This window comes from Varroa destructor, unplaced genomic scaffold (assembly GCF_002443255.2).
Source record: "Varroa destructor unplaced genomic scaffold, Vdes_3.0 BEIS01000002.1, whole genome shotgun sequence".
NCBI classification, from domain to species: domain Eukaryota; kingdom Metazoa; phylum Arthropoda; class Arachnida; order Mesostigmata; family Varroidae; genus Varroa; species Varroa destructor.
This window is the reverse complement of record NW_019211455.1, coordinates 20340524-20360542: the sequence shown is the minus strand read 5'-3', so window position 1 is coordinate 20360542 and position 20019 is coordinate 20340524. Positions and strand designations below refer to the sequence as shown.

Below are 20019 nucleotides of genomic sequence, written 5' to 3'. Positions count from 1 at the left end.
TGTGAACCGGTCGAGTGAATGTATTATTTTTTTTTTCAAATGAAGTTTTATTATCGACTTCGCTCTATTTGGAAAAAAAAAGAATAGATTATTCGTTTGGAATTTTATGATTCTGGAGAATCGCGTTACATGGATGCATTGCTTGCATATGTTACGCTGATGCAGTAACTTACGGTAAAAGTAGCTGATAAGATACAATATCATTCTTTAAGTGTCTCACTTTTTACTGCAAGCTTAACGGTTGTCCACATAAATGTCACTCAGATCGTACAAGCCGATAAAGCCCCTTGAATGTGTGCCTTCGCTAGGAAAAACTGGAGGGTAACACTTCGACGTGAGTTGAAATAAGACTTTGAAGCAAACATTTCTGATTGAGTCCTTGGCCCCGCTTAGTAATTGCTTTGAACAAACCTAACCGCATAAAACAAGCTAAAGACGATACAAGCCTGGTCATTTATGTGCCTTTTTAATTAGTTGGCTTGGGCTACGAATTAAAGAAATTTGAAGGGCAAATTTGATGAACAATTGAAGTCCAATTTTATATTAAGACTATTTGCTTCTACTCACTTTTCGTTATCGCATCTTTATGTATGTATGGCTCTAACGCTCACTAATTCCATCTTTACTCTTGTTGTGTTTATAAGTTCCTCAATTAGTAGATTGAACTTAATTAGCTTATTGTGACTTTTTCTTGATCATCTTTTCTTCTAGCAAGATTACGTACTTTCGTCAACCAGTCGAAAGAAGGAGTGTTCTGGACTGTGGTGCCAAAATGCATAGCGACTTGTCTACGCTCCCCGATTTGGACGCCTGTTTGCGTTGGGGCCAAAAGCGGAACAACCAGCGGCCTCCTGATGCGTTCTTAGCATCGAGCTTGATCTCCTTGTTCACCTTAGAATAAATGTGCTTATTCCGTAAAGAGCTCGTAGTTGCCCCGAGATAAGATCTGACAAAAAGTTGTTGGCCTGCACAGGGAACAGCCAGCCCACATCCCCGTCGTTCTGACGTGGTTAGCCTTTTACTGGCTTCCTATCAGGAACTTGTAATTTGGTTACGGAGCTGACGAGCGATCAAGTAGAGCACGAAAAAGGAGAAGCTTCTATATGCATATTCCTAAGACTACCGCGTTGAAGTCTGGCTGTCGATGTTGCGAATGCCAACGGAACGGTGAAGCCGTATTCCCGGAAGTATGCGAAGGCCGAACAAAGTGGCGTGTACTTGTACGGACAAGGCATCACCGTTCCATACTAACCGCCGGCTGTACTTGTAGCGCGGGCGATGCCTCCGAATGACTACGACGACGTACGAGGATAGGGAAAGAAAGAATTGCTTTCGACGTGAGAAGCTGACGCATACTATTCCCGCCCTTACTTTTAGATAAAAACTAAGGAGAAATCTCCGTGTCATTGATTTGATTAGACGAAAATGAGATTAGGCCTGAATGGTATGTATGCCTGTATACTTCTATGGGTTACAGGCCTTTACGAGTACGATTACTATACGCCGATATAGTAGGTTGTGTGTCATTCAAAGTTCCTATTTGACCGTTCTTCTTAAGCTATCCAATGTGTATGGCCTTGCTTGGGACATTAACAGGGATATTGATAACTACAGTTGCATCGCAATACGTATTATGCGAACCTATTACATGCGGGCGCATGTACCAACCGAGATGTACATGATGGTCAATTAAGCGGAATTCTCCACTCTTAACTAATTAACCTTGAAGCTGCTGCATGTTTTAAGTCATATTAGGTAGGGCAGTACAATAATTACCATATATCCTACTCAATTTTATAACCCATCTTTCAACATATTATGGGCTGTTGTGAATGATCGATGCAAATGGCATACCTACCTTGCTAACAGCATGTTTACGGTGCGTTTTACCCGAGTCCCGTAATCTATATATGGGACAGGCATTCAGTCAGATATTGTTTCAAGCGTAGACAGCCTCTGCTTGTGTTACACCAGCTCGCGTCTGTTCCAGTGCTGCTTTAGGGCTAAAATCGGCCCTTTGTCAGTTGCAGTCTTTCTACAGAACCTTGTGTGTAGCATACCCCTTCCCTCTGTCTCACTTTTGCACTCTCCGCGCGTCATTTTTGCCGCTGGATGTTGCCTGTAGCAGACTGGAATTGGCGCTCCGCACACAGACACGCGTTCGAGACCCATCTTTAGGCCGTTGAAGTTCTCTCCAGGGAAGCATTGATCTCGCTTTCTTTTTCCCGGTTTTTCATCCCCAACCCGAATGTAGACAAAAGGAGAACAAGGTGATGTATTTGGCCCATTTAGCATTTTCTCAAGTATCTAAGTTGGCTTTCGTCCCGCTCTTGTCGTTCCTGTTGCTGCTGGCTGTATGTAGGCTGCTCGATCACTCAGGACAATTGACATCCGGCCGAGCCTTTGCGCAGGGCGATGAAATAGCGGCTGTAACAACATTTGACGTAAACGTGTAGAAATCAGGCTATGTTAATGATCCGATAGAAATTTGAGGCGAGACAACAGACCTTTATATGAGCATGGAGTACAGGGAAGAGCACACTCAATGTGACATTTATACAGAGCTTTATAGTTTACTTTGGGATATGAGACCTTGAAACAGTGTGAAATGCAAGGAAGAGGTAACAGTGACCCTATAACAAAAATCAGTGATAATAAGAGAGCCAGATCGAAATATTCAGCTAGGATGATGCGTTGAGCATGATTGTTTGCAAATCACCTTAGGAAATAAAAAGTAGTCAATACCATATTAATTTAACTATGCGCTTGATAGAACGCTTATTCGAACGAATATTAATCATTATTTCACAAAGCTATAGTAAAAATTATTTAAAAGACCGATAGATAGAAAAATATATTGATATTACAGGTATAATTTGTTTTCCACCTGTATACGAAAAATTTTTTTTTTTTCATCCAAGAAGACAATCACACTAATCTATAGACGTATGCTTGTAAGTGATCTCACCTTAAAAACCAATTATTAATGACCTTCTCAGTCGTGCACTGAGATGTTATCGGCATTTTATTAACATGTTTGAATTGTGTTTCCGAAAAAAGTTAAGAAAACGTATTCGTTTAAACTTCAACTTCTATCACCTTACCTGAGTTTACCTGTGACGGATTTCGTGGACGCATTTGTAACGAAGATGCGCTTGAAAGTAGGATGTGGTTCTCTGTAAGGTTGCCCAACAAAGACGTGTCCATAAACTTAAGCCCATAGCCAGCTGCTGATTCGCAGCTTGAGCCGCACTCAACACAGAGATTATTCACACTTGAGATCCAAGCAAGCTTCTATCGAACGGAATCGAAGCTGCGGCCTGATGATCCTCTCGAAGTTCGGCTGCTGGAATCTTTTTACCAGGGTGGTTCGAGACCACTTACTCAAGTCTAAAGGCAAATGAGCCAAAAGAAACAAACAACTTATCTTTTCCACCACAGAAATTCAGTTAGGGATTCATAGCGTCCAACGCTGTCTTGTTTGCGCACCTGTAAAACGATTGGTTCCCTTCAATCCTTACTTCTAGATGACGGAATAGCTGGTAAACGCCAGACCTTAATTTGCTTGGACTTCAAAAGGCGCTTGTTACTAGAATTTTAGCTATCTTTGTCTTAATCTATTCAGATGTATTTTTTTTCTAGATATTTAATGATCTGACCCAATTAAGTAAGGTTCAAAGGACACTGTACCAACTGGGCGTACGTTTTATAACTTTAGAGCTTCTAGAAGCATATTTGCTTGATGACTGTACACGTACATTCGTATAAAAGTTTGTAAAAAGCTCTGTTCATATCTTAACGGTTTCCTCTACTAGGATTTACCAGCGCTTCTTCTACGAATGACCCATTTTTTTACTGGCACATTAAATTTCTCTGGGGCTACGACGACGCGCTTAAGAGCGTATTTCGCGCCTTGCTCAACATATTATCGTCATTAATAGTGTTTGAACATATGTCGCATTCCGTATCACGTGGTAGCCCAAATTTCTTACATGTGACATAACTGGCGAAATGTTGCCATGCAGTGGCGGTCGACTCGGCCGGAATTTTCCCGACCCTTCTAACAAGTGTAAGTTAACCTCAGCCACAGGCTCTCATTGACGAGGCTATCCCGAATTTTTCCGATAGAGTTAAACTGGACTTTTAGTGAATAATGCTCTTCAACGGGACAGACGCTGCCTTATTGGAAACCTTTACAGACAACGAAGACGAAGCAAGGCTGTCAATGATACCTCGTGGGGGAGTGGAAGCGTGGCTAGGCACTATAGAGCATAAAATTGGTCGTAGCTTATTATACGTATATATTATAACTAGATATCCGGCTTGTGCGGATCTGCGGCTGCGTTACAGGCCATTCAATATGCTTCATAAACGGACATCGTGTGCGTCCGCGACCTCACTGGCTTATGTCAAATTGATGGTCACCGTCCGGACTAGATGACCTCAAAGCCGTACCAGACGAGGCAAAAATCTGGTTTAAGGCACCGTGATTGACGTTGTGGTCCCGTGATACGTTAATCATGGCACCTTCCAGTGAGGAAATGCTGCGATTTCAGCAAAGAAAAACAAGCTGCGGCAATCTGATGCTCTACAAGACCCATTCGATCCCTGTTTATTAGAATACATAGGGTAGCCCGATACTTCTAGCAGTAATTTTCCTTACGTGCACCACAGATCGTCTGCATAAAGTATCTGATTACTTATTTGTAAAGTCGACGATTACCGGTTTTACTATGTAGTTCTTATAATATAAAAAAATACCGTAGTTTTTTTTGTCTGCAGTTCCTTACCGCCAACTAGGCAGACTAGATTTTCTAACAAAAATTTTATAATGAATTCGATGTACTTTCATCTGAGTTATCTTAAATTATTATTAATAAAACAAAAAAAAAGGACATTTGCTGCTATAGCACGCTCTAAGAGGCACTAGGGGCAAAATATCTGAAATTAACGCTAATCAGGATTCTAATCATCATAACAATTACTCGTAATTGAAGTAGATTTGTCGAATTATGAATAGCAAAAAGCACAACAAACCCTTCAAAAAATCAGATGTGCATTAACAAACGCATCATAAGTTCACCTGAAGACCGTTTTACCGAAACACATATGCGTATGATCTGTAAGGTGAATCCGAATAATTACTCAATGAAGCTGTTACAATCCTCTTTAGAGCACAAGTTTGCTACGGTCGATAATCTGTTCACTGCAGAGAACAGGTTTATATAAAAATTAACCTATTTGGCCACATTTGGAAAATTAGCTTACCTCTCTCAACTGAGGGGATCTTCACTCTAGATGTCCAATATGATACTTTGATTGCTCTTTACATCTCACGCTCCTCGTATAACTTAATTAATTACTGATTGAAACAATACTAATTGCAAAGTGTACATGATGACTGATGCAGTGGTAACCTCGACCTTCTTTTGTTGGCAGTGACTACTTAAGGTACTGTACTGCTTTCGCTAAGGCAAGTTACATCGATACCTCTATCCAACAATCAACGCGATTATAAATCCCTGGCACTTCCCTTTGCGTTTGATGGGTTCGGATCCACAACGGCGTACGGAAAAAGCAACGCGCTGAAGACTAACACGATGACTTCCCATCTAGCGCTAGTTCGAGCCGTTCTTACTCTTCGCAGATTTCTTTCGGATTTGACCCCTGCTTTTTATCCTTTAGTACCGGCTTTCATCTTCCAGGAAGTTCGGAAATCGGCTTGTCAGGGTCGACCCACTGCAAAGGGTTCCATCACTGGCGCAACCTGGGAACAAGCTCGCCGACCCCATCTTATTCCGGACCAGCCGTCCATTTCTGCCGTGTCTTCATCATTCACGACTTCATCTTACTGCCAAGATCGCACATTTACTTTCCGTTCGCTCGTAAAGTCCCAGCTATATTTCTAGAGATGTCGCCTTCGTTCATTCTCACAGCAAGAGATTTTTTCTCGGCACCCCTTTATACTGTGGGGCTAATTTCCGCCTCGTTGCTTATCATTATCTGCCTGCGCTGAGCAGAGCAAAGACGCAGGAATGGAATGCTGATACTGGAGGGGCGTCAGCAGGTATAGACCTACAGCACGATATAGCAGGGGCAGAAATGGCTGCAACAGAGACAGCAGCAACAACGCCAGCCCCTAACACCGAAAACGTCATTACTGGCGGTAAAGTAGCTTCTGTAGCATTAAAGAAGGACCCGCCAGCAGACCTTGTACCGGCCTTCTCTTGAAGTTCTTCTGAGGGACCAACGCAGTGGCATTGCACATTACACATGCCTCTATGATGCACTTATTATATATTTATTTATTTGATAGGATGTGCCATGTGGACCATATGGTCCTCGGAATCATCTACAGGGAACAGCAGCAGAAGCTGAGACAACTGGGGGCAGTTAAGTGTCGCATTACAACTCAGCGCGTCAGTGTTGTCAGATTTGGAATAAAAGGCTGTCACTGTGACAACGGCTCTAGATAAAAAAAAAATGAGGGGAAAATAGGGATGCTACTAAAGAAGAGAAGCAAAATGCGTTGAGCTTCCGGAAAAAATGTCTCTATAATCAGCTAGGTATTGCTGTAAGTGCGAGAGAAGCAAGCCCACTTCACTGGGCTAGTTGGATCGTGACTCGATCGACAGAGCAAGGAAGCCGGAACGAGTTGGCAGCCGTTAACAGAATTCAGCCACCGCTTTGCTCTCCGACGGTTAGACTTCTTTAGCCTATTTTAGGTAAAGGTGATTCTCGCTATGAAGTGAAGGAAATGCTGTCGTACCTAAACAGCTCGAATGCGCCAGACGACCTATTTTTACCCTTCCGCTCTAGATATCGCCAGCCACGATTTTTCATGGGTCGGAACAATTATTGAAGAATTCACGATCAAATGTTTATATGATATAATACAAAAAAAAGATACGTACGCGTATTCTACATAATGTCTGCTCAATTTCAATGGTATGATATCGAAGAAAAGTTAACGTGTGTTATTTTTGTCAGATTTTATGTACCCTTTTATGTGACCAAATTGTCAATTACAGCAGGCAAGACAAGATAGCTTATTACCGCCCTTCTTTGCACCCATTTACAAAGTAAACGCGAAAATAAGGATAGGTGTGCACGACATAATTATCTTAATGTTTTTGTATCACAACGGAAATGGCTATCAAAGAGCCTGGCCTGCCGTTGCGTCAGATCATTTGATACGTAAGTGCATTCCCCGGTGTGCTCATATGCTTCTGAGTTATCGTACCTTAGCATTAATGTTGACAATACTGCTGACCAACTGCGGCGGCATCGCTGGTAGACGTGCAACAGTACGCATAACGACACTTGGTACAACATGGTCCTTGAATCAAGAAACAGCCTTGGTTGACCAATGGAAAACGAGTTTTTCCCTACCTCGAACATGTCTACAATCCTTTACCGTTGCTGGGCTTTTTTCTCCGAGAAAAAATATCTTAGTTGTTCTTGGCTTTCTGTAGGCGACAGGGCAAGCAAAACCTCATCTAGGCTCTATAGTTGGTACTTAGTTGGCACCCAGACGAGCATCCTATTTTCTATCGTCTGTAGATACCTCTGAAGAAATCACATTCGCAGTGACAGGCGTCGCCTCCGGTTTCCAGTAGTTACAAAACTGCCTCAATAGTCCAGCTGCTACCAATGCTTCCCATGGAAGGAGGAGGAGCTCAGGCAGAAACAACCAGAGCGGTGCAGCGGGCTGCGTGCTGGACGAGACTGGCGGCAAAGCCCAGGCGCAAGGGGACAATCACAAGATGAACTGAACGGACAATACTAGCCGAAGTGCACCGCAAGCTATTTACGGAAGTTTTTTACAGTCGATGATAGTATAGCATGGAGCAGTAGACGGCATCAGGACTGCTTCCATCACCTCTATCTGCAAAAAGCACCACAAAACGCTGGCGTTTCAGAGCTCGTTCTTCGCTCTTTTTAGCGGCAGTGACAACACGTACATTGGCGACATTGTTTTGCCGGTGTTAGCGCTCCAACTCTGCTTTTGCTGTTTTGGGCACTATTTTTCCTGCAGCTGGTGGGCAAACAAGAAAGCACATCTCAGAAATAAGAGAACCCACCACCCCCGGCGCTACTACCACACTACATGCTTTCCATATGAGCAGTGCAGCTCATTAAAAGTACCATTGTCTTTGTCTGAACCTCCTACCATTATGATCGGCCGGCGGATCGGTTGCTCGGGGCGTTAGCTGATTGCCTCTCGCACATCTAACTCCTTTTCTCTGCAGGCGGGGGGGCTTTCCCTATTCCCCAAGATGAGAAGACCAAGTGAAAAAAAAAAGGAGCAATTGTAGTGTGCCAAGCTTATGCACTGTTAGAAGCGGGGGAAACCACTTTCGAGCACTGACAGGCAGGAGCCTCAATTAACGTAGCAGCGTACTCATACGTTGCCCCTAGTTTGCGGTCGCTGTATGACGCTGGAGGAAGACCTCGGTTGTGTTGGCACCGCCGTCAACGAGCTCGTGAGAACTCATCAAAAGGACGAGAAAAGTGAGTGCGGCTTATTGTTGGTGGATGATAGCTATCCACTGCCATCTACATTGTGCTAACTGTAGGGTCCATGGAAAGAAGAGAACAAGAAGGCCATTGTTTGGTTTTAGTCATAGACGCATACGCTATCGTCGACATCTTCTTCTGTCCCTTGCCCCTGGCTTCCCCAGCGATAGATAACAGTACGTCTAAATAAAGAGACAAAGAACAGTAGAAAAAGAAAGAGAGAGAGAAGGGAGACGACGACGGCTGTGATCACTTAAGGTGTTATACATCATTAGTAAAATAGAGGGAGGGAGCGGACTTCGCTTGGGGTTTCACATGAATGTTTTAATCCAGTAAAATGTACTGCCTTTAGTTAATCTGTATTGCAGTTTAATTAACAATTCAGATTCATGAGTCATCATAAAACATTGGCACGACGTGCGTCTGCACGCTATTTATCCTAACTACAAATGGTGTGTTAGTTTTAACAGTACGACTGTAAAAAAAATGTAAATCTCTGCTGGCTGGCTTCATATATTTATGGCACTAAAGCTGACACAGTGATCAAGGTATTCACGAATTACCACTTATCCCGAGTGCACTACAACCGAAACCAGACGCAAAGACCGTAGAGTGTCTATGAAAGGAATTACCAATCCAATAGTTGGATAGCTTTGCTATGTGCGAAACCTATCTGCGATCTAACTGAGCAACGACTCAAAGATAACTGTTAGCTAACTAACACCTCGGATCGACAAATTGGGAATTTCGAGTTCCGATACTGCAACTCGGCTCCGTCCATTGTCTTTTCAGAGAGAAAGAGATCGCTGAGACTCGAAGTCCCTTTTGTGAGAACTCTGAAAAAAGCCGGCGAGGCGAATGGCAAGATGGCGACAAGGAAAACGCACCTTATATGGACGTTACTTTAAGGATACTATACTCAGAAACACTGCGAATTGCATAAGGGCATAATTTGCTCTGCGCCATTTACTGTGTGTAGTATACTAACACAATATGTGATACCGAGAATCTTTCTATCGTCCAGTTTTGGATGGAGCAGCATGGTGGCTCCCTGACTACGCACGGCGAGACATACCGATATAATAAAGCTCCTATGAGTTGCTTATAGCGTGAATTTAGTGGAATTTATAAATTGCACCGGGCGAGACACCCAGGCTAGATCGGATCATAACTTTACCAACCGATTAAAAGTTTCCAGAATATCCTCGTCTCAGAAAAGAGTTCTGATGATTCCAATATACGAGTAGTAGCCGAACGGCTTATATTTTGTTTGGAACGCTGATTACCTTCACGGTGAACGAGAACTGCTTGACAATTTATTAATACTATAAACTGAAGTTGAGATGAAACGTTTATTGAAGAGGTCACCTTCGCGAACTACCGTTCCCTGCCTGGTTATTCACACTTTAGACCGTCAGACGTCGGCTATGTACTTTGAGATTCATTGAATAAGAAATTAGTGCGTTCCAGGCCGTTGGCTAAATATTGATGGCTCTCAGAGCTACACCGGGAGACGACGTGCGGTGATTTGAATGAACCTCAATACCCATATCCCATATGGATGGGTACAAGTGTAGCACGTCTGAAGCAGTAACTATTTCTCATCATATTTAGCTATTTGGTCGAATACAAACAAGTCTGGGCTGGACAGAGTATTTGCATCTAAGTCCTCTTGAGAACTGGGCGTGACGTATGTGCGTAACTGCTTTGTAATTATCAACTAGGCAGTTATTATTTGATTGAAACTGGAATCCCGACAAATTGCTCGGCTAGGTTTGTTTCACCCTCTTTCAGCGTTGCAAACTTCTAGAGATTTCAGAGTGAAAGTTCTAATAATAATAATAATAATAATAACAGAGATAACGGAACGTTAGACTCTGAATATCTTTTGACGATTTAAAATTGCTAACCGCAGGCTAAACACTGACAAACAAAATTGAATTTGACTCTAGGTTCGCCGATTCCGAAGATGATACCATTTACCAAATATTAATAGCAAAATCGATCGTTGCGGTATAATGAAAATGGGAGTATTACCCGCTATCACATCGAGGCGATTCGGTGTGATTACATTTGGAAGGGTGGCACGTCAGAAACGGATGCTGGAACCTACGGAAATCGTTCTACCATATGAGTATCCGAAGCTGACTATATTGATGAAATCCTTGCCACCGGAAAGGAAAACCGTTACGTGGATCGTGCCCTCTATTCGAAAAGAAAAAAGAAGTTTCTCCCGAAGGATTAAGGGATTTACGAAGTGCGGTTCTCAAATAGGCGGGATCGATAGGAGAAAGAAGGAGAAATTAGAAACATGATTTAACGTCCAACACTTTTTACCACTCTTCTCACGCCCTGGCCGAATCAAAAAGTTAAGGCGAAAAGCGTCCAAACATCTGCCGCAGGGCACGAAAAGGTATCAAAGGATCGTCAATCGACGCTCTTCAGAGGCGTTTCCATTCTTGAATGTCTCATTTTGCATTTAGATCGAAAGGAAGCTGTGTACACAAGAAACAGAAGAGACGGACACACATTTGCTTAACGGACACAATACATTTACACATTGAATTATTGTACAATACAAAGGCACATGTGCAGATTCATGTGAAGGGTTGAGATTGAATCCGATGCCATAGTTCTGATAGCAACTACTACAACTATGAACGAATGAATTTCGCTTACGCAATTCAGTATGAGCTATTCTTGTACGTGCACAAAAGTTTAGTTTCGTAAAAAAAAAAAAGGATTATAAAGTTAACAACTTCGAAATAAGTTCTAGATGGTAGCAGCCACCTTGTCGAGCCGCAAATTCGTTTAATTGGATTTGATCGACTGTCATTGTTTTTTGGGCAGTGATCTCTGCTGAGCAAAGCATGATCATGCAGTGCTTAGCAGATCAATGATACGCGTCGCCGGAAACTGCCCCGGTCCAAAATTATTCGACAAATCGAAATTGCGATGACCATAAGATCCACAAACAGGGACAGGGTCGCAGTGGTTTGCAATTGCCGTAACTTTTCTATAACAAACAGAAAAGATTCCGTTGCGAAGAAGCATACCACGACGCATTGAGTCACAGTGATCGAAAGGTCATTTACAATGTACGCCACTGTATAAGCCATTTTCAAGCTGGATATTCGCTACATGTCGCGACAATGCATAGATGTAAGTTCAGAACCCCCTACAAACATAATTTGTACATTAAATACTTGGATAGAACAATATCAACTATATGCTACAGATATAACACTCGGGTACACTTTCCCCCCAGTTATTAAGCCCCAGTTTCCGTACAGTGTTTAGACTTTACTTTAGCCGCGTTTGACCACGTTGATGAAGATATGCTGGGGCTTTTTCTATACTTCGGTTAAAATTCGAGCATGAAAGACGATGAATATACAAATTGTCTCTTCTGCTTGGTGTTTGCTTCTGGATACGTACTTTGAGCTCTAAACTTTAAGTTTTTGAAGCAGTTCCAAACAGCGCATTCCGAGGCTTTTCGCGGAATAGTCAACTGAAAGTCAGCTAGAAAAATAATTCTGATAAAGTACATATTAACAGAATTTACAATAAACCACCAAAAACAGCTTAATCTGCTGCCTTCGTCTCTGTCGTGTATCACCATTTCGATTTCTTCCACTTTTCCCTTTATTATTGCCATTGCGGATGTTCGTGCGCTGTTATTTTAGAACTAAATTCTACAATAATAATATGATTGCGTTTTCTTTGGTCTCGCTATCTTTTATCCCATACCTGCCCTCCACTGTCGTTTCTTGCCCCTTCTGGACCGCTTAAAGTTCGAAGAATTCAATGAGAAACGATGCCGATTTCTCATTGTTGTATCTTCGCAGCGGTGGCAGCAGCCATAGTTCACTGGGCCTTTTTCGAATCGTCTTGATATAGCGCTCTTTGTACACAGAAACTGCTCACCTGAACGGCCTGCTATTTTCTATTGGAATCTTTCTATTTCTCTTGCAGCTCGAAGTTCATGCTCCAGCAAGTTACCTAAAGCGAAGCCTGCGTAGTTTTTAAAGACGGAGGTCCGCAGTCGAACATAGCAGCCTAATGGTTCACTAGCATCGACCAGCGTCTACCAGTTCGGCCTAGTCAAGCAGCGAGCTTAAGCTATGCTAAGTTAGCTCTTTCACCAGTTTGCAGCTACAGCAGCTGCGGCAGCCAGATGGAATCTGCTGACCCAGCTTCAACTTCTTCGCACATACGAAAGCGAAAGTATTGGACTGAAGGAAGCAGTCTCGACGGAGGTCAAAGGGAGTCGTGAAGTTCGTCTGGAGTGAGGGCGGGCTTCGTCTAAGTGACAACTTAGTTAGCTTTCCTTTTCAGATGAGCGAGTCGCCTGCCGTAATGCTTGTTTCGCCTTTTGTTTGTATCGCTTTTAGTCCTATCTCGCTAATTTTCTAATGTTTTCTAATGCTTCCAGGGGCCGGCCTACAAGTCACACGGACTTGCTGCAAAACCAAAGAGGACATTATACGAAAAGCAGGACTACGCAATTTCACTTAGCATTCTGCCGAATCGATAAATTCTTAATGTATTGATTACGTGTGTGAGCAATACGTTAAACCGGGGAAAAAGGCATCACTGTATGAATAATACGTATGACTCCACCTGAGAGTAACTGATTAGAGCACAAATGATTTGTTTCCGAGTGAATTTGAAAGGTCGTTTTGGGAAAATACAGTATATGACTTCAGATATCAAGATGATACTATATAATTATGGTCGATTGTGAGGGACGTTGTGGGTTGCGCATGAAATGTTTAGGAACGAATAAGGGCAGATTTTATGCTGACGGTATATATGATTATGAAGCAACTTTCGTATTTGTTTGATAATTATTACAGGACATTGCCTTTGCTTTTGTATCTGCTTTTTTAGTCAAATTCGTTCGTGAATCTGAAATTACCTCGTCGACTTAGTGCTCTCTGCTATTCGCTGAATGAAGGGGTAAATTTTTCGGTTTACCATAATAACTGTAAATTCCTACTGTTCACTTTGTGCGATAGGCTGCATTTTTGCTATTTTATGTTTTTTTTTTTTTTTTGGTATAAGGACAAACCGTGAAATCATGTCGACAACGCAGATGTGTAGCTTTTTTCTTTTTTACTTAAATATGAAACCAACTACTATGCCAACCCAGGAATCATACGTATTAATATGTGCATATATATATATATATTTGAGATCCAAAAACGCAGTGCGCGATATAACGGCCCTTATTCATTGTTTCTCGGCATGCGAATGCTACGTATAATAAACATCGTTAGAGAAGGCCAAAGTTATAGGTACTCAATTAGACCTATAACAGCCTGAAATAACCCTTTAGTCTGAGATAAGCATTTCTTTCGCTAAATGTCGATGGTCATATACCACAAGTATAAATACGTCTACCGAAATAATCATACGTCGCAAATTTCTGTATTATTGTATTTCCATATTTTTATAACATATTAACAGTAATATCATATTTATCCTTTGGACTCTAGAACTACATCAAAGATCAGCAAAATACAGGCGTACAACATACGGTAAGATGGGTAAAATACGGCTCGTGGAACTCATTGCTGTTACAGGAACATCATAGTACGACAGATACGATTAACTGTACACTATAGATAAAATAACTTTTTATGACTATCCCCACTTGGTATATATATATATAACTTCTAATCAAGTCTATGTTTTCATGTTGATTTAATACCATACATAGGTTTATTGTCTTACGTATCCTGATTCATACACTGAGTCCCGAAATACTGTGCTCTCGGCCAGCCATTATGGCCCTTGCTAGTAATCCATAGATTTACACAAGGGTAAGCGATGTTTCGTGTTTGTCACCATTGTTTTTTTTTTTATATAAGGTCCTGCCATCGTAGTATTTGGGTAGATTTTCTATGTCGTATTTGTGGTATCGAATGTGTACTTCGATAGCAACTCATTCCTCAGTTATTATCCTCCCTTCCCCCCGTAACTAATCTTACTAAATGCTAGAATGACATTTTTACAGAGTTGGACAGCTGACCCAAAAGAGGCATCGGCCTTTTAATCACTAGCTGGAAGGCGAAATCTGGGTACGTGTTTAGCTGACCCGTTGGGTTTTGCCTACAAAAAGGCGGAAAATCCAGGTATCTCAATTGCTATTTCGGAAATACTTTAAAAATGATAATATTGACTACTAGGAATGGCTGTGAGACGGGATATCCCACAATCCCGAGCTTACTTCAGATATCATGAAACTATTAATGCCCCTTCAAGGTTTCGCTAATCATGAAAAAATCATTCTCTCATTCTGTAGTAGCGGTAGTAATATATACGTTTTAATTACTTTTAATTGGATCACTTATTCAAACATCGGTCTGTATAGCTTTATTTTACATGACCCGTAATTATTTCAGATTTATTATCAAAATCTATTACGACATTTTCACCACACAAATAGAGTGGACAATAAACATGTTGCGGTACATCTGTGCAGTAAACACAAAGTTTTTCGAATTATCTTGTGTGTTTATTCATAGTTTTTGTTACCGATTTTTAGAAAAGGTTTTGAAGGGGAAATGTCGCCAAAACAATTTTTTGGCCGGAAACAGGTGCAATCAAATACCTTCTTCTGGCATAGAATACCTTGCTTGTCTGTGTGCTACTTCCTGCCCGGCAACAAACACCGATTTCCTCGAGCTAATTTACTCGTAATATCTTTGCACGCACCATATTGTCACATTGGGCCGAAAATTCAAGAAGAGCCGTTCGTGTTTCCTTGCGACATCAGTGTGCCACAGCCAATGCGCCAAGCATCCAGCTGCAGACATGACATATCTAGCGAAGGATGAGCGATTTTTTCTGTAGTGATAGGCAAGCAACTTCTTTGTACACAAAAAGTCATAACTTCGCATTTTCTCGGTCCTATGTAGCTCTGCTAGACATTAATGTCTGACCATGATAGCTATATCAATAAGCGACATGACTAAGGCGGTTACTTCGTATCCTACGATGATTTGAGGCTATTTATGTCACTCCTCTATGGGTTTTAGTGATGACGGCGATATTCTAACTTTATCCTTTAAAAACCACGTCCCGATTTCTGCTAATTTCTAAGGAAAGTTCACTGTGTTCCTTACAACAAAGCCACTGCAAGTAAAGGCAGCAGTGGTGTCGATGTCGTTTTAGCCCCTAGAACTGTTTCCCCGGTGCCCCCTATCGCCGACACATAATTGGCCTGATTCTTTATTGTTGTCGTCCTCCATACCCGTTTCGTCCGGGACGGCCGTGAAGGTCGGGGGACGAAGGGTGGTCACAGGCAGGAAGAGACGACAAGGAACGACTTCATGCTGCGTAGGATATGCTTTCAGAGACGTAAAATTTTCAGGGTTTAAAATGTACTCTTGGTCCGGCGGGGCTGAAACGTTAGTGCTTACTGCCTGTACCTTTTTTTCATTCGTTGTCCTCATCTCTCTAGTCGTCAGCTGGCTGCAAACACCACCAAAAATCTTCTGCTAGCCCTCCCGCTCTGTGTTCCGACCCGAAAGAAGTCCCGCTGGGTGACCAAAGTTGCCCGGCGGCATCGAGCAAAAAGGAAATAACAGTCAATTTTACTATGGCTGCCCGCTGCCGTCATCGAAGGACAGAGACGCTACAATGAGTAATTAGCAGGGCGCAGTGGTAGCGTGGGCGATAAGTTCATTCCCCTTCCGATCTTTGCGGCGCGTAAAACGACGCAAGGCCAAACCCGACCACGTCAGTAACTTAACTGCAGCCAAGAGCATACACCCAAGAACTTCCATGTCTCATTGGACATAAACGACGCCAGGGCATACGCAGAACACTTCGAAAACACCCATCTTTGTGCCACCCACTGCTGCCGTAGAATGGCCATGCGTGCACATTGAGCTAAACGTCCGAATCCTGTCAAATCCACTGCCATCCATTCTAGAAGGTCCGTGTAAAGAGGGACAAAGTTGATCGACGAAAATGTGAGCGCGTAAAGAGCTAAAATGCGAAAAATGTCGGGAAGTATTGATGGGAAAAAGCGGCTGGAAGAAGAAAGAAACCTTTTGAAAGGCTAGAAAAAGGCCTTGCGAAATATTTTCGCTAACCCGATCCCCATATTACCGGATCTTCGGATTGCTGTCAGGAGAGAGCCAAACAATACGCCCTTGTCAACCTCAACAGAAATCATTTATTGCCTGCTGTGCCATATAAATATCTGAAATGCTCAACTTTCGAAAAATGACACGAATACGCGTATATGCAGGAAATTAAAAACCATCTTACGCCATGGTACGTGTCGCGGGACCGCAAACCAAAGAAGATATGTTCATTCAATTGTACATTTTTCGTGCTTTACGCTCCCGCGCAAAGCTGTATCCTTTGAATGAACTTTGATATTTGTCCTGTTATATTTCGCTTTATCGAACCATTTACTAAGTCCTCTAAGTGATCGTTGTGAAAACACACCTCGCATTATTCGAAGCCTCGGCATTAGCTAAGCGATTATTTCGAGCTGTTAGTGTGGCACATATATGCTCCTCATCACTATTAAGCAAAACTGTCGATCTGTCTGAAGCAATAGGGACATAAACCAAATCGGTAGACCTTCACTTAAGCCAACTTAGGGAGCACTGAATAAGTATTCTCCTTGATGTGGCTAACATGGCCATCTGGCTAGCTTATCATAAAACTTCCTCTGTCAAGAGAGAACATTGATCGTGTTTCTATGTTACAGGGATGGCCCAGAATAGTGCCAGCACGCTAACGGCCCGGGGTCTATTTCGTACACTTTGGAGATAGCAAAATCTTGTCCATGCCGTTTATGACACTAAGCGTGAACTGGTGCTTTAATTAGCAATATGGGTTGATTCTATGTATATAAAATCATCCTGGCACCTTAATACCGGTGTGGTTACTTTGTGTACTGTCTAACCATGAACTAGTCTTATATGTCTCGTAATACACCTCGATAAGATCTCATGAACCGCAGAACTAGCTCGCCCGTTTATTTCCGAAAGAAATCTGAATGCTGAAGGAAATATTCAACACAGGCCACTTGACTTTTTCAGATTTCTTATATGCTTTAACGTTATCTGAAACCAGACGGCGATATTCTGCCTATCTAGCCATCTGTCGTGTCTATTAGCTGCAGCAAGGATGCCGCATCTCCACTAGAACCGTTCGTTGAAGTCACAACGGTGATGTGATGTCCATCTGGGGCATCCGGTTCTTTGATTGCGATCAAGAAGTGTGCTTCCCTTATGATCCTCTCCCCCCAATGGTGGCGAATGATAGTTGATTTGTCGAAAATGTCGCTGCTGTTACTGCCATTACAAGCTATGCAGCGCTTGCTGCTGGTACTCTTGCAGCTGCAGCTGGCGACGCCGTCCCTCCATTGCCAGTTTGCATGGTTGAACTCAGGCGATGTCCAGCTGACGAGTGAGTACTCAAGCATGCGCCGCCTGTGAAGCTAGATGCCTGTGGCGAACAATAAAAAGATGTAGAAGAGTTTTCTAAAAAAAAGAATGACCTGCTACACTATACTACCACAAGCAACGAGCACGAGGCGCGCATACTATAATACATGATAACAATGGCGAAAGCGACAGTCGAGGAGCATTCTGCCATCTAGACTGATAGACCTTTCAGTTCTCAGAAAGCCAATTGTCAGGCGAGTACTGGTGGATGCAGGGAATGGATATTTTCGGCATTCTGAGACAGTGACCGCTGCCTGCTGGATTGAAGTCGAAACGAGCAGAAGCGGTAGCGGCAGGCGCAAAAAAAGATGAACAACTGCGGCAACTCTTTTAGCCCATCTGTCCGGTCGTTTGTTAGCCGGATGATCAGTCGAATAGGCACATCCCTCAACACTCTCGCTTGAACAGGGCTTCTTCCCGCAGACAACGTTGTTGCTACTAGTATTGCATGCTCATCTGAACGATCATCTCAATTCCACCCTTCACCATCACAACGGCAGCGGTAGCACGGTCGGTGGACCACCCGTGACTAGTAGTCGACCTCGAGCACCCGGTTTTTTTCTATCGACTGTATGGGACTGTGCTGTGGTTTAACATACAAGTACAAATCTCGGTGGCATAACTGCAGCAGTTGTTAACTTCTATTGGAGGGCGTTGCTAACCTTGGCAAAGGCCAAACAAGGTTGTGCTGAAAGGGCCTTATTTAGCCACTGGTGGCCTTAAAGGTCTGTTGGCTAGCTTTGGATGATTTACCCTATCCGCCGCTAGCAACAACTGAAATGGTGGATGTCCACCGTAACCAAACGAATGCATGCCACTCGTTGTAAATGAGCAATGAGAAATAAAGCCGATGGAAGTCAACGCGTCTATGCACTTTATGGTGGAGTAGCGAGCGAAAAACAAGGAACAAGGGCAGACGAAAAAAATAGAAAGACTATTAATGCTAAGCATAATAAAGACAACAACAAAAGACAACTAGAGCAGAAATAACGATCAAATCAAAAGCAACGACCGGCTGCCCCAAACAAAATTCTACGCACGTTCTATAAACTAACTTATAGAACGAGCTTCTGTTTTGAATAGAACCTGTGGCCTAGAAATAGGCCAAAGTTTCTTGCGATCGGCTTTTTAACGGCTGGACAGACTTCGTCCGTGCATCGCTTCCGACATGGGTGGGAAGAACAACCACAGATCACGGTACGCCGACAACGTAACCCAGCACTACCATAACATTCACACGTGTAGAGCAGACTCAAAAGAAATATGAAGTCAAACATTTTCTAAGTAATAGTGTTCGTTATTTTTACTTACATCGTTAATGCAATTTGATTAGCGGCGCCAGACCTGTAGTGAAAACAGCTACGTGGACCAAATCTTTGTACATACGCAAGCCCATTGTTACACGTATCCATCTCATTCAATCAGCTATTTTGGTGGATTTTTTATATGAGAAATATGGCCCTGTACAAACTATATACGAAACAGTAAGTTGGATTTAATAATTTTTGACCTAATATCTGGTGTGTCTGTTATTTATTGCACTGTCGAGATATAGTAGTATTCTTTTAGAAAATTCTGACTATGCGAAACGTATTTGCGGCGCACTATTTAGTATCAAACCGAGTGGATTACGGCGGAGCAAAAGGTCAGCTTGAGGTTGACGTCTTCGAAGAAGAACAGGCCGATTGAATGTTCGTTTCGTTCTATGCAAGTAGAGCACCTTACTTAGAATCCATTTTGATTAGGCTAGGTCTAAAGAAACAGCGAGCGTTTATTAAAAGTGCATGATGTATCTTGGTCGTGTTCACCCATTTCAACCTTACTGCTCTTCTTTACATTCTTGTATTTAATAGTCTGAGTGACAGCTGTAATTCGGCCATAAATATTCCATGTCATTTTCAGTGAACTTTATTCAAATGAGTGAGTTTGTCCTGATCCTTTGGCCTTCTGCAAGGTTCACCAAGAATATTTGGTTACCAAACTTCTTCCCTGGGGTTGCTTACGGTTACTAATTAGGCAT

General features: G+C 42.5%; 1 long non-coding RNA gene across 1 annotated transcript; it reads right to left on the bottom strand.

The window, feature by feature from the left end:
• Nucleotides 1-1654: 1654 nt before the first annotated feature.
• Nucleotides 1655-19425, bottom strand: LOC147757493 (uncharacterized). The gene is made up of 3 exons (XR_015321095.1): nt 19311-19425; nt 3105-3489; nt 1655-2427 (listed from the first exon to the last, which is right to left on the bottom strand). It is a non-coding gene; the product is annotated as an uncharacterized LOC147757493 (long non-coding RNA).
• Between the last annotated feature and the right edge of the window lie 594 nt (nt 19426-20019).